The 14096-nt window shown below is 42.2% G+C and overlaps 1 protein-coding gene and 1 long non-coding RNA gene across 3 annotated transcripts in view; one reads left to right on the forward strand and one right to left on the reverse strand.

The window, feature by feature from the left end:
- MACROD2 (MACRO domain containing 2) overlaps positions 1–14096 on the reverse strand; it is an 888200-nt gene that overhangs the window by 19739 nt on the left and 854365 nt on the right. The window lies entirely within an intron of this gene.
- LOC108449348 overlaps positions 1–14096 on the forward strand; it is a 32042-nt gene that overhangs the window by 562 nt on the left and 17384 nt on the right. The window lies entirely within an intron of this gene.

Raw genomic sequence — 14096 nt, forward strand, 5'->3', positions numbered from 1 at the left:
GCGCAGCGGAGAGAGGCTGGTGCTGGGTTTCTGCTCTGTTTGTTGCTGCTGCCGGTGTTGTTGTTTGTTTGCCTTGTTATCCATATATATACTAGTAAAGAACTGTTATTCTCTTTCCCAGATCTTTGCCTGAAAGCTCCTTAATTTCAAATTTATAATAATTCAGAGGGAATGAGGTCATATTCTCCATTCCAAGGGAGGTTCCCACCTTCCTTGGCAGACACCTGTCTTTCAAACTGAGACAGAAAGGTACTATTCTTTCTTTTTCTTAGCAGAACCCTGTTCCAATTCCTTCAAAGCCAAAATTTTACAGTCAGCTTTAACTATATGGTGACAAATACAGATCTGCTCTAAAGGACTCATTTTGTTACTGAGCTCCTCACCTATTCAAGTTCTCAGGACTGGTTTTTTCAGATCTTGATGGTGACTCATCAAAACAGAGCAGGTGTTTAAATAAAACACACACACAGACACACATTTGTGTATATCTGTGTTCAAGGGCAGTAAACAATTTTTCATAAATAAATTGCTGGGAGTTGTTTTCTCTCTGTAAAGAAGGGAATAGGCAGAGAGATGGATATGTTACCCAAGGCGATACTTCCCACCCTGCTCTGAAAGCGCCTGTGGAGAGAAGCCAAGGCTGAAATCTGGCTTTTGGAGACCCATGTAGCTTTTGCTGTCAGAGGATGTCATTAATGCTGATGGCTGCCCTGCTTTCTCCTCTGAAAGCCTGGCATCCTTCTTCACAGCAGTGAGCCAGCCTCAAAGGAATGGGAGGAAAAGCAAACATACTGAAAATGTGTATTACCTCCTAAGCATGGATGCCATTTTTAATTTCTGCTGATAACTGGATGAATATAAGAGCAAAAAATTTTATAGCAGTCACATGGAGTAAGATGTTTCCCCAGCAAATAACAGGACTAAATCAGAGGAAGGGTTGCTCTAACCTTCAGCTGCTCTATGCCAGCAGGGAACAACCACATCCTTTTCTGAACAGAGACTGTATATAACTAAGGCATGTGAGGACCTAAATCATGAGTGGTGATTTGAACCCTAAATCAAGTGTGGTGAGGCACTGGCACAGGTCGCTCAGAGAAGCTGTGGAAGACTCACCCATGGAAGTATTCAAGATCAGGTTGTATGGGGCTCTTAGCAACCTGGTCTGCTGGAAGGTGTCCTTGCCAATGGCAGGGGGATAGGAACTAAAGAGTTTTTATGGTCCCTTCCAATCCAAAACACTGTATGATAACAGCAGTGCCAGACGTAATCACATGCAACATATTCCCAAACTGAGACAAGACTAAAAGAACAACCTCCATACTATGGCAAGCAATTCAGCTGCATGGTGGCAATCATGCTCTTCTACCAATTTCAGTGGCAGCTCTTAAGAATCAGATTTCTTGGGGACGAAGGAAAGTGCACAGCCAGACACTGCCAGCATAGTTGGTATTTAACACTTGAAACACCCACCTGTCCTCCTGACACTCATCTCCTAGCATGAAGCCAAGAGTATTTCCAGAACACTGAAAAGCACGGTGGAGAAGATCACTCCTGTAGGTTGCTTTAGAATAAAGTAATCCACCAGCCTGGGTGCTAACATCTGCACCACAGGAGAGTATTTCCACATGATGATAGACTTGGCCAATATTTCCTGGCAAGACTAAAGACTGGATTTAGATTGTCAAATTACTGAGTTTTATTTGCTCTGTTTCTTGAAGAAAACTTTAGGACCGAATTCGAAATTACCAGTGTGAAACAGAAAAATTTTGCCCACAACAGAGCTTCCAGAACAGTGATTTGGCAGGCAAGGAAAAACCAAGTGTCAGTGCTGGCAGTTGCACACTTGCTTCTTTTCCTTGCAGAAAGCCATCATGCAGTGTTTTCTAAAATTGTAAATGCTCTTTCTGGCTCTATGGGAAAGAACACTGATATGCATCACAGGGTGTGAGATAAAACGTGCAGTGACACTGGTGCCTTTGATTTTTCTTCTATCAGCTTAAATTACACAAAGACAGCTGCAGATTTTTTCCTCTAAACTTTTTCACATTTCATTCTTTGTTTGGTTCCTAAATTCTAGGGTCTAGCTAGGACCTTATATCAGAGACAGGAATTTACATTTAGATAACATAATGCAAAGAATACTAACAACCATCATCCTCCCTCCCTATTAACAGCTCCAGAGCACTTCCCAACTGACCTCAGATTTGTGAAACAGGGATCTGACTTGTTTGCTTGAAACTGAACAGCTCTTTCTCCAGTTAGGAGAAATATAACATAGTTAGGGGTTTTTTTTGATGAGTATTTGTTTGTGTCCTGTCCCTTCCTGCTTTTTCTTGGTTTTAGAGAGTCTCACTCCCTGTGCTTGTGCTGCATTAGTTTCTAGCCACGGAGGTGGCTTCAGTTTGTTGTTTGGGAAAAAGCCTGGGAAAAGAACCTCAGCACAGTAGTAACTGCAAGAGAAAGGCTACTGTGTTTTTCAGAGTCACCTAAAAAAGTAGTTAGCAGACACCACCAAGAACAGCCTTCTGACTTCAGGACACTTAAGAGAGGCAGCTTTTCTTCTTCTCAACCCCTATGCAAGGACTCAGTAGTAGTAGGCAGGCAAAGAGCTAGCAACATGCATCAGAACTACAATAAATTGCTATGGAGAAGTCCTCAGTCAGGTTCATCATCTCTGCCATCTATCAGCACTAACACCCAGGTCCTGTGATTTATGAAATTTTCCACTCAGTTTAGGTGGAGGGGGCATGTGCTGTGGGCTTTTTCGTCTCCCAGAACACTTTATTCCAAACAACACTTCCCCTTACACAACCTCATTCCCACTGCTTGAAGAAGTCCACCCTGCTGTTAGCAGTCACTCTGGCAACTTTACAGGCAGGAGAACAAGGGCTCAGAAATTTACAGAAGGTTTCACATACATCAGACACTTATTTGTACCAAAAGAGAGTAAATTTAAACAGCAAGTTAGACCAAGTCTGGCTTACGGCTAGATTGTTACTGCGACATTGGGTAAAAACTGGAGCAACTTTTTTGGAAAGCCGAGGCACGTTTTTCCTCAACCACCCTGCCTTCACTCCCTATTATTGAAAATTTCTCAAAGTTCTGTTGTACCTCCCGGAACCAAATAGAAACTGGAGGACTGAACAAAAATCTTTAAGAAAAAAAAGAGGGGGAAAAAGAGGGGGACGAAACTGTCTCGGTATGTTTCTTATCAGAGAACACACATTCAAAAAAATGAAGGATTTTTCCCTTTAGCACTGGAGATCATATCCCCTCTTTCCAGCAGTCTTTTACCACAGAGGTTGTTCCAGATGCCAGCACACATAGGTCAGCATTTTCAACAATAGGTGACTAACGTTAGGAGAACTTTAAAAGCGAGTTTAGATCCATTTTTTTCAAAAGCTCCAAGCTCCCAGCAGCTCCAGCTGGCTTCAAAGGGGGCTCACTTCACAAAGTGTTCTGGATGTGCTCAGCATTTTTGAAATTCAGGGCACCTATTTTGAATCCTGAACATGGACTTAAAAAATCCATGCCAATTTTCACTGCACTAAGTGACACCACCTCTTTAATCTGTGCTTAAAAAGCTCAGTGACATTATAACCAACAATCTGGCTTTTCCCTTCTTTTTGCTTCAAGAGAATTTGCAGAACTCCTAATAAAACTGGTGTCTATCATGAAAACTGGCAGACTTGAATCTAACATGGTAACTATAATTTTCCTTGAAACTAGTCAGGAACACCTCCTTAAATCGTCTTAGTATGGATAACATGGGTTCCTTACAAAAAGCTGTCCTGAATGTCAGCCAGAATACAGCAGCCAGGGCTGTGGGATATTCAGAAATACCACAGGCCATAGAAAAGTACTGAATCCCAGGCTGGCATGCTGGAGTACTTAGCCCTTCCCATAATGCCAGCTCCCTGCTGCAGGGTGCCAGACAAAATAAGGGCTTATATTTGCAATCTTAGCACCAAAGTCAAGACCTCTACCAATTAAGCCAGAAGAGAATAACTGTATTAGCAGCTGATAGTGGCAGACTTCTGTCCTGCTAAAGCAGGATGACATGCACACATTAAAAATACTTCCTCAAGCTAAACTTCTTCAGACTGCTTGATCTGGACCATACTTTTCAATTTATTAATATTAAGACCTTCTTAGCTTAGGAACTTGAAGATGCCTAGAGCCTTTCCATTATCTTTCAAGTATTTTGAGCTTAGGAAAAAAAAACCTGACATAGTGGTTCCAGCCTTGGGTCAACAAGCAGCAACATCTCCCCTCTTCTTCTTCCCTTGAATACCCACAGCTGGAAGGTAATAGAGAGCTTTTGCCTGCACACAGCACAAGGGTAAGAATTAGAGGCTACAAGCATGCTCTCTACAGATGTGCACATGGCCCAGGTCTGCAATAACTGGTACTGGTGTGAGGATTGTCACTGCCCACAGTCTCCACAAATACCTTGGCATCTCTTACTTTCATGGGAACTACTGAAGCTTTCAAAAGAATGCAGAAGTGCTAATCCCCTGATGCAAGTGACTTCAGCCCTGACAGACATTTCCTCAGATAAAACTGAAGGACTAAGCCATAAAGGATTAGGAGATGTGTCACCTAGAATTAAGTCACTGGCCTTGAGTCATGGTTTTGTTGGGCACCGAAAATAGCAAATTTCACCATCTTAAAAACAAGTTTATTATGTTTCTTTAAGTATATATAAATGTATTTTAGATATATATTTTGATTTCCTGAGTAGGCTTAAAAGTCTAGATGACTCACATGGTATAGTTTCCATTTTTTACTACACTTCAGTGCACTAAAACCCATCAATCTGACTATCCGAACAAATTCCTTTCACAACTGTGCACTGGATGTTTATGTAGCTAAGAAAATACAGGAAATAAAATAAACACCTTTATGGGTCTCTTCATGTAGAACCTATTTTAAATGATACAGACCCTAAAAGGGGAGAGGCTGTTAGACAGAAAATTGGTCTTTGCCTAGAAAATGTACAGCTCATGGCAAATCCAGATCTTCCCTACTTAGCTGTCTGGTTACTTTGATGTAAGCACCAAAAAGAAGTCTGTATGTGAGATGTGCTTTAAGTCCAAAGTCTGTGGCATTTCAAGTTAGCAGGTGTAGAGATTATTTGGGGTGGTAGGGAAGAAATAAGCCTTGTGCCTTAAAGGGCTGTTCCAATTCACCCTGGATATCAGTGACAATGTTGAAAATAGATTGAAAATCTTATGAGGGACCCAAACACTGATCCTCAGCCTGATAAAACCTGCCATAATATGGAAATGTTGTGCCAGGCTGGAGACTGGCAGAAGCCCTGACACTGCGACAAAGCCATTGCAGCTACTGCCTCCTGCAGGCAGGGTGTGGTCCTCCTGTACAGGGAACCCACTGCAACAGCACATGTGGAGTCCCATCAAAATATTTCTAAGAAAACCTTCTGTCTTGGGGTGACTTTATGATGTGTATCCCCTATCGCCGCTCTATGCCCAGACATGATTCATGTGTCTTTCTGTGTCTTTAAAACTGGGTGCGAGAGAAAGAAAAAAAGCCAGACAAACTTTTCAAAGCAGTTTCGGCTCCAAGGATACAGAGGTAGCTGCTGCTGCTGCTGCAGAGCGGTGGCAAGCACCTTCCTGCTTTTCCTGGCTCTTGGCTCCTTTTCTCAGAAGAGAGAGATGGAGAGTTAAACTCATTTTTTTCCTGGGACTTTGGTTTCTTCTTCTTCTCTTCTGGATTGTTCAACAATACCAGAACACACTGGGAGACTTTACACCTCAGCCTGGAGGGGCCCAACCTGATCCAGGTCTGAAGAGGAGAAAGCCACACCCACAGAAAGGACTCTGAAATTTACCAGGTTCTCTCCACAGCGAGAGGTTTTATTATTTAGCATTATTCTTTTCCCATTGCGCATTGTTTCTGTCAAATAAATAGTTTTTTTCCTTTCACTTTCCTCTGCGGAATTTTTCCCAAACCTGGTGGGGGAGGTGCAGATGAAACTTGCCTTCTATCAGAGGATGTTCATTTTGGACGTTCCTCCGAATTTGTCTCAAACCAGGACACCTTCTCCTGAATCAAATTATGTTTTGCTTTTCCTGGTTTAAAAGAACAGATAGTTTAATGGGAAATGTCATGTTTTCAGGGAGTCATACAAGTGTATCCTCTGAAGCTCAAGATTTCCAGAGAAATGTTGCTGGCTCTTGCCAAAACTATAAACTGAAGATACCAGATTGCTGTTAAAAAAATTAAAAGAAAAGTGAACCTCCCCCCCAATTTAAAAGGACATGAGATTTTTCAATTTCGTCAGACATTTTCATGGAGGGAGGAACAAGAAGGAACTGCTTCTGATTAGCCAGCAGGAAGCATTTAAGAATGTGTTTATTGGTCATTCATGACACGAGTACTTCTGGTAGAGGCAAGCAAGCTATTTTTTAAGCAGCAGGAGCTGGAGGAAGCCTGTTGGTCACAAAGGATCCATGTATAAGACAGTGGTGCCACTGTGTTGGCAGCCCATGAAAGGGATGCTCCAACTAGGCTGATGAGCATGCAAAATCTTGGAATTTAGGCTGTGCACTCCTTGGGTAAAGAAAACTGTGAAGGGCACTTTAAGTTTAGAGACTGAACTGTATAGCAGTAATCATTAATGACGATAGTAAAAATACTAATAGGTAAAAAGATCCTGCTTATCCTTCTGTATGTTTCCTATCAGCAAAATTCTTCACTTAAGTTTCATTTCCTTAACAGAGAGCAATTAATACCCTAAGCAACAACTTAATAGTGTATCCATTAACATACAACAGAAAGTATAATGAAAATAGACCCAAATTAAAGTTCTTGAAATTCAGTTAACCTACTCTTCATCTCATGGCGTATTTACTATAGCAAGCTTAAAAGTTTAGACCCATTTTATTTCTGCCTGTCCTCTGATTTACAAACCCTGAATTAATGCAGCTCTTTCCACAGCCCAAACATGAAAGAACTGTACAAATAGCTGAAGGAAATGAAAAGAACTCTAGATGCTATAGATCACATTCTGTGCACAGAATGACTTCCCAGAGTAAGCCTATGTAGCGTGCTTTTTCGCATTCATCATTACAGTCCAATCCTTGGATCACTGCTGTCGTGGCCATGTGCAGCTAGGTTTCCACTGATGGAGCAACGCTTATAACGAAAGGCCATCCCTCCCAAGGGGAGCACAGCAATGATTTGAATATCAGGCCTCAAAAAGATAGCTTTATTTCAAAAATTTTAGCAAGGGCTGCTAGTGGGCCAATCAGTCTAAGTAGGCGATGGTTTATAGCAACAAAACTGTGAAGTCTCTCCAGAAACTAGAAACCTGTGAAATGTGGGGAAAAAGAGCTGCCTTCTTGCCAAAACAAAATTCCTGGTTATATTCAGTATTGGATCAAAGACAAAGTATTTTGCAGAAACACAGTACTTGCACAAACCTCATCATGAAGGCTTTGGGGATGCTGAGTGACAGCCCCCCTAGTATCCTCAGCCACACTGGCTGAGCACAGCCAAGCCTGAACCATCCCCTTGCCCTTCCTCCAGCTTCCCTCTGGACATACCCTCCAAATTCTGATTTATTCCATGTTATCAGCAGTAGGGATGCTCCGTGAGCAACTGGGGAGCCCCTGCAGCTCTGGGCAATGCCTCCTCAGAAACTCCCAGCAGCAGGGCAGAAGAAAATCAAGGTGTCAATTCCTAAGTGTGCCTGGAAATTGTAGCTGCTCTCAAAGCTTTAGAGCCCACCTCTCCTTTCCCAAAGCCTGCAGCAGACCTAACTACTTGAAGCTCTTGGATACAGCACAGGGATACCAAAAGCATGGAGCAGCTTCAAGCTTTCTGCATAGGTGTCCTTTGGGTCCTGGGGTCATAGAATCATAGAATGGTTTGGGAAGGGATCTCAAAGATCATCTAGTTCCAACACCCCTGCCGTAAGTCTTTGCCCAAAGATTTTTGCACCTCCCAGTCAATTAAGAGAAGGTGCAAAATACCAGAGAAATGACATTTCCTAGTGATTCTGATAAACAGAGTATATAACCAGGTACTTTAAAAGCAAGCTTTGAAATGCCACTGGCTTGCTTTGTTCTGAGCACAGTCCCAGGGAGAATGTCAGGTTGCATAACTCATTTGTTATCCTTACACAGAGGAGCTCTGCTAAGTGCCAGCCATCATAAAAATACTAACATTCCTTTTAGTAGAAAACAAATAGAAAAGAAAAATAAACAACTCTTCTATAAGAAAGCCAATTAGCACTTCAAATATTGCCACATGGTCTATAAACAGGGATGTTAATACACCAGGGAGCTGTGCTCCTCTTCAGCCACAGCCTGAGGTATGCAAATGGAGGGAGCACCATTACAGAGATAACACTCGCCCCCATGACACAAACCTACACTGTACATTCATTTAGACACATTCTTTGCATTTTATTTCCCTCAGTGGCTTAAAAAAATGCCAAGAATCAGATTAGTATATGCAGAGCATTTTAATCTAGCCTTAGATAAGGCACTGTCCTCCTCTGGGCAGCGAGCACCCAGAAGCAACATGAAGGAACGTGTCAGGGAGAAAACTGCAGTAATTGAAGTCACATCCTCTGTAATTGCAAGGAAACCCCCTCACACATTTCCCCCCATCATCCATGGACATTTCCATGTATATACAGCTAGCCCTTTTAATGATATTGAAATATTTATCTCCCAAGCAGCTAAATTAGTAAGCATTTAATTCTAGTGATGCAAACACCTGATGGCTGGATGCTCTCATTTACCTGTAAATGCAAAACACCAGCCACTGAATTCAATTATGTGGCAAATGTCCACAGTTATCTCTGGGGTATTTGGAATCCCACACAAAATCTGTGCTTCACATGGTTAAGCAGCTACCTCTCATATTTTATTCAGAGAGGGAAGAAAAGAAAAAGTTGTGCTTTGTGGTTTTTTTAAAATCGCATTTGCAGCTGTACAGTTAAAGCTTACAGATAAATAATAAAAGAGTGTTATGTGTCAATGCAGAAACAAATGATGTTCAGTGTCAAACACAAAGCAAGATGCAAATATATTTTTCTGTTAATTAACCTTTCATTTCAACTGCTCTGATCTTGTAAATAAAGCTTACAAGCTAGTTTCAAACAAGTGTGGGAAATTAAGCAAACAAAAAAAGGATCCCAAACCCTAAACCAAAACACCTTAACTCAATGGTCTCCTAGTACTGGTTAGCTAATTATATTTGCCATTTGTTATTCAGGGGATCTAAACAGATTAAAACAGGTTAAAAACAACAGGACTCAGGAACTGGCCCAAGGGTAAGAGCTCTCTGAATAGTACCAGACATCAGTTGCTGTCAACCACTGCCAAAAAACAAGGGGCATTCCTGAATGTTCCAAGAGACAAGAAGAGGTTGGGCAGAAGGATAGATGAATGAGAGGACAGACAGATGGAAAAGAGAGAAGAAAGAACAAACAACTAAATAATACTAAATAACATTCTCCTGCACTTACATGTGCTTCTAAGGATTTGCTTTCCAAGCACTTTGTTGAAAATGTTCAAGTCCTTAACTGATCTTCTGGAGGGCAGATAAAGGGGCCTGAAAAGCATTAAGCTAATTAAGCAGGCCTGAGACATGCTTGATGAGATGGGAAAATACAAAGCTTTTGAAAGGGTGAAAAATCTCCAACCATCTGGTAGTGGTATTGAGAAGAAGGGGGAAGGACAAAGGGGCAGTGTGCAGCAGGGAAGTACAGAACTCCTTAATTACTGGGTTACCAAGACCATTACTGCCCCAAATGCCTGTGAAAGCTCACAAAATTAGCTTAGAAAGCTCAGCAAAAACAACATCTCTTAGTAAGAATAGCATCTTCAGGAAAGCAAATGGGAGTAGCTTTCCCCAAGATACATCTGCTAATTAGAAACGATGGGTAATAGATGTGGATGGCGAGGCTCCCAGATGAGAACAAGACTATTCCTGGTGACCTCTCTACCTGTCTCTTCTGACTGCTGCTTTCCAAGGCCCCACAGATGGTGTTCTCCTTAAATTAATACCACCCTGCCAGACAGAAGGAAGCTTCTGTTGTACTTGGCAATACAGGTGAACAGCCTCCATTTAGATTTCAAAGCAAATGCCCCAGGTGTTCCAGCAATATGGCAAGCAGCTGATGTGCTCCAGCCTCTTCAGGCCTGGATAAGACTCAGCTGTGTTTTCTTATCTCTAAGACTAGCTAGAGAAAAATCACAACATTCAAAGGGCAAACTTGACACACTGGAGCAAAATCTGAACTATCTTTGCTTTAAATGGCCTTGTCAGCTCTGAGCTGTGAAAGTGCCAGTGCCATCCTGCCTTCTCCTCTTGGAGGAGATGGATATGTATCCAGCTGATTACAGGTGCAGGTTAGGAAGGAGAAAGCTGGCTTCGGTGCCCAAAGCTGTGACCAAACCTTTGCCAAAAAGCATTGCTGTGCTCATTCTCACTTTCGGGATGTGAATATGTGTGACTGGTTTCCTTCCCTCCTACGTGCAGATCCTTCTCCAATTTTTTCAGCTGTGCGCTGTTATCCAGTCAGATTTACAAGATGGGCAAGAGAAAGCTATATCCATCCTTGAATGGCAGTCATTACAAGAAGGAAATGGTTCTGGCAATCTAATACATTGAATGGCACTGCTTCTTCCAGGATCAGATATAACCCTCAGATCATGGCTACCTCTGGTGGTTAAATATCCCATAGCAGTTGTGATAAGAACAAATGGCATTAACCATATTTTACAGCCAACTCTTGACATCAATATGTCTCCTCCAGGCTCCCCTTGAAAGTTCTTTTCCCTTTGGAAAGATTTCCTGTGTCTTAAACATCATTCCTTTAACTTAGTACCATTAAACACTGGCTGTGTTTAATGCCAGAGTGGAACAGTTTCATGAGCAGATTCTGTGATCTCTGTATGCATCAATTTCTAAGATAACTTGGGTTACTTTAGATAGGTACAAGATATATATGTATTTCTTATCATCTGCTTTTCATGCTCACACACTTCAAGAGCCAGCTGGAACTGCAAGTGGAACTGCGTCCAGGAAATTTATTCCCCTTTGTCATGCAGGAAGCAGGCAATATTAGAAATACTGTTTAAAGACTTTTTCCTTTAACTTTATTTTCTTTTAAACCAAAATTGCCCATATTGCAGTGCTAGAAGATTCAAAACCAAGCTACAAAAGCTTGGTTGGACATTTACCTGAAAACCAGCTGTGTTCCAGCTGCAGGAGCCTGCAGTACCACTGTGTGGTTACTGAGACATATCAGTAACCTCCCAGTTAACCTCAGTCATCTGCAATTCAAGACTCAGGTTTCTATGTGCAAGCAGACTTATGATGATACAGGTACTAAAACCATTGAAAACAGTTTAAAAAGACCACAATAGCTGTACCTACCACACACTGGACAGTTACTGCTTTGGAAGACAGAGAGATAAACCAAAATCACAGAGGATGCCAGTTTTACCAGACCAAGATGAGTGTGGAAGCTGTTAGCTACACTCATGTGAGGGTAATTGTAAAACATCTGCTGTCCCAAGGAGGAAGTTCCAAAAAATGAGAGCACAGCTCTTGTCTCTTTTGGTGACCCAGCTTTGTAGATCAATGTGACAATCAAACAGGAGCTCCTGATATCTAAAGGAAGGACTGGGTGTGCTGGTAAGGGTCACAGCAAAATGCCATGAATCTGTGAGGTGAGATGACAAGAAGTGCCAAGGGCTTAAATGAGATGTGATGGCGGCAGCCATGCAAAACGTGAAGCAATAAGCATCTGAACCCAAGTGAGGGAGAGGGACCATGCCAGTGCTTACAAGTGGCCTCATACCCTGTTGATCAGAGCATGCTGGAAATAAATCTGAATTAATGCTGGAAGCGTTCCACCCCTGATCCTTGTGTCTTTGAGATTCCTGCAAAACAGCAGGAAGCCCCTTTCATTGCTGAACAGCACTAATGAGAATGTGTCACCTGCAAAGACCTTTCAGTGTTCAGAAAAGAGCAAAACAAAAAGCAGTGAAGCGGCTGAAGACTCATAAAAGAAAGTCCTACTCAGTTTTCTGACCTCTCAAGACCAGCTGGGTTGATGCAGGCACCAAGCTAAGGTACTAGCACCCCAGAGAGGGGGTGATGCTCAGACCCAGCTGTGCTGACTACCTTCCTGCTCAGTCTGTGAGCTTCCTGCTAATCTTCCTTCTAGCTGGGATAGCAGGAAGAATCAGGCAAAGTAATTTCCTTGACTTAAGTAGCTGGAGTTAGGCACTGATTTTTCAGCACATTGACATCTTATTTTGAAGCACCTGAGGTATCTCCATTTGTTCTCATTTGACACCTTTGTGCTACATTTCAGGCTGACAAACCATAAAAACACATCCAGCAGATGTACTTTAAGTGATGAAACACCTTGTAACTGTGATAGCATTTGGCCACAAATTGGGAACCTCAATGTTTTCTAGGCCCTGATAGAGTTAATTTGCCATCTTGACCCCCTGACTATACACCATTGCTGGGTGTAACCAGGGGGCGATGGAGAGGAGACCATTGATTTTTTCTGCTCAAAATCCAGAACAGAGTTTAACCAATTTTTCTGTCCAGGTAAGAATGGTATAGCCTGCAAGTGACTGCTTATTTCCTCCACAGAGAAAATGCTGAATGTGTAGACATGCTGTTTTTCAAGGGCTGTCAATTAATGAAAGTATTGAGAGATTTTAGGATGATGTAAATGGAATAAAGGTGGTTTTGGCCTCTGTGGTAGCTATCATTACTTGCACAGTGACTGCAGAACAAACAAACAAACAATAAAGGCACATCCACATCCACAAAGCAGAATGAGTCAAAGGGCTTATATACCCCAAAATTTCAGTGTAAAGACCCTGCAACAGAGAAACAGTAATGAAGGTCATCTTTTGGTTTAAATTTGCTGGTAGAAAGCAATGGATTTTAGAACTCAGGATAGAAGTCATAAGTCTGAACCTGGGAGGAAAATCATTAGCAACTGTTTCAGCAAAGTACAGTGTTAATCAAGTAAGTACATTATAAGCATTGAAGCATGTGTACAGGTAAGTAAAAAACCCCCACCATTTCATACTCATGTTTCTCTTGGATCTCTCAAACAAAACCAAGTGTTTTTGCAGTTGCCCATAGACTGTCTGCAGCTGCAACTCACAGTTCATCATTCAAAGCACTGGTTTAGTTGCAGCTATGAGCATGTGCACAGCACACAGGAGTGCTCCAGGAAAGGCCCCTCAGAGAGCATGCAAGACCCCAAAAAGGAGATGCTGAGTTATTTGTGAAATAACAGAAAGTCCCAAAGAGCTGCATTTCTGCACCAATATGTTGAGATGACTCTACTGCCTGATTCAGATGCAGTCCCAGAGGTGTAGGAGGGAAGAGTTTTCTCCCAGGTAGATCATTCTGAGTGGCTAGAGACAGGGTCAGTTTGGGCTGTTGGGTTGACACTATGGGCAGGTATGCTGGTGATGACCTTGCATGCTGATCTGGAGGCAAAATGTGATAAAAGCCAACCAAGCAGAGAAAAAGTGCTCTAGATGGCAAGATCTCCTCAAAAGAACACTCACCTGTCAACCACATTAGGAAAAGGTGAGGGGGCAGAAAACCTGCTGCCAAAAAGTTATGAGTAAAGTGCAGAAAAAAAGAAGAGAAAATCCAGAGGAAAGAATTATGCTTCAAAGATCTGAGTGAGATTGGGTGGGATTTTTCCATCTTTGGAGCAGTGAGAAAGGTTTAATCTCACTGGGGAAGGTTTAATCTCAGTTGGGGTGTGCAGCAGTGGGAAAGGTTTAATCTCAGTTGGGCTCATGCCCTAGCAAAGCAAGCTCTACTTTACAAGGCAGTACATACATTTCCCCTCACTGTGTAGCAGTCCCTTCTTGTACAGCTCTGGCCTCCCTCTCCAAGCACAAGGAGCAAGGACACCTATGAAGCCATGGTATACCTTGCTACAGTGGGGATACTGTAACACGATGTATCTAACAATGAGGCCCGTGGAAAAGAAATATATATGGACTGATTCTTGATAGATGTTTCAGAGATGTTTATTTCTCCAGCCGCATGGC

Source organism: Corvus brachyrhynchos, unplaced genomic scaffold, assembly GCF_000691975.1.
Source record: "Corvus brachyrhynchos isolate BGI_N302 unplaced genomic scaffold, ASM69197v1 scaffold69, whole genome shotgun sequence".
NCBI lineage: Eukaryota > Metazoa > Chordata > Aves > Passeriformes > Corvidae > Corvus > Corvus brachyrhynchos.